Below are 1,666 nucleotides of genomic sequence, written 5' to 3' on the forward strand. Positions count from 1 at the left end.
TGGAGTCACACTCAAAATCAAAGTGGAAAACCACACTACAGGCCGATCCAACTTTGATGTAATGTCCTTAAAACAAGTCAAAATGAGGCTCAGTAGTGTGTGTGGCCTCAACGTGGTGTTGCTGGATGGAGCGAGACATGATGTCCCAGATGTGCTCAATTGGATTCAGGTCTGGGGAACGGGCGGGCCAGTCCATAGCATCAATGCCTTCCTCTTGCAGGAACTGCTGACACACTCCAGTCACATGAGGTCTAGCATTGTGTTGCATTAGGAGGAACCCAGGGCCAACCGCACCAGCATATGGTCTCACAAGGGGTCTGAGGATCTCATCTCGGTACCTAATGGCAGTCAGGCTACCTCTGGCGAGCAAATGGAGGGCTGTGCGGCCCCCCCGAAGAAACGCCACCCCACACCATTACTGACCCACCGCCAAACCGGTCATGCTGGAGGATGTTGCAGGCAGCAGAACGTTCTCCACGGCGTCTCCAGACTCTGTCACGTCTGTCACATGTGCTCAGTGTGAACCTGCTTTCATCTGTGAAGAGCACAGGGCGCCAGTGGCGAATTTGCCAATCTTGGTGTTTTCTGTGGCAAACGCCAAACGTCCTGCACGGTGTTGGGCTGTAAGCACAACCCCCACCTGTGGACGTCGGGCCCTCGTACCACCCTCATGGAGTCTGTTTCTGACCGTTTGAGCAGACACATGCACACTTGTGTCCTGCTGGAGGTCATTTTGCAGGGCTCTGGCAGTGCTCCTCCTGCTCCTCCTTGCACAAAGGCGGAGGTAGCGGTCCTGCTGCCGGGTTCTTGCCCTCCTACGGCCTCCTCCACGTCTCCTGATGTACTGGCCTGTCTCCTGGTAGCGCCTCCGTGCTCTGGACACTACGCTGACAGACACAGCAAACATTCTTGCCACAGCTCGCATTGATGTGCCATCCTGGATGAGCTGCACTACCTGAGCCACTTGTGTGGGTTGTAGACTCCGTCTCATGCTACCACTAGAGTGAAAGCACCGCCAGCATTCAAAAGTGACCAAAACATCAGCCAGGAAGCACAGGAACTGAGAAGGTCTGTGGTCACCACCTGCAGAACCACTCCTTTATTGGGGGTGTCTTGCTAATTGCCTATAGTTTCCACCTGTTGTCTATTCCATTTACAACAGCATGTGAAATTGATTGTCAATCAGTGTTGCTTCCTAAGTGGACAGTTTGATTTCACAGGAGCGTGATTGATTTGGAGTTACATTGTGTTGTTTAAGTGTTCCCTTTATTTTTTTGAGCAGTGTATAATCAGTGGAGCAGTGCTGAGGATGAACGAGAGTTTAAGAGTCTGATAGCTTGGGGGGAAAAGCTGCTCTGCAGTCTGGTGATGCAGCAGCAGAAACTTCTATATCTCTTCCCAGAATGCAGCAGGGTGAACAGGCTGTGGCTGGATGGGTACTGTCCTTTAGTATCCTTTGGGCTCTGCAGACACCTCACCTCACCGATATCACTGATGCTCAGGAGATGGGTACCAATGATCTTCTGAGCAGTTTGAATCCCCCCCTGCAGAGCCCTCCGGTCCTGGGCCGTGCACATCCCATGTTAGTGATGTTTCCGGTCAGGATGCTTTCTGTTGCTCCTCTGTAAACGCTGACAAGAACTTGGCGAGGGAATTTGGCCTTCTT

General features: G+C 52.3%; 1 protein-coding gene across 1 annotated transcript in view; it reads right to left on the reverse strand.

Moving 5' to 3' along the window:
• The window catches only part of LOC123974742 (solute carrier family 2, facilitated glucose transporter member 9), a 10,438-nt gene that overhangs the window by 8,562 nt on the left and 210 nt on the right, over positions 1 to 1,666 (reverse strand). The gene's annotated exons all lie outside the window — the stretch shown is intronic.

Source organism: Micropterus dolomieu, linkage group LG01 (assembly GCF_021292245.1).
Source record: "Micropterus dolomieu isolate WLL.071019.BEF.003 ecotype Adirondacks linkage group LG01, ASM2129224v1, whole genome shotgun sequence".
Classification (NCBI taxonomy): domain Eukaryota; kingdom Metazoa; phylum Chordata; class Actinopteri; order Centrarchiformes; family Centrarchidae; genus Micropterus; species Micropterus dolomieu.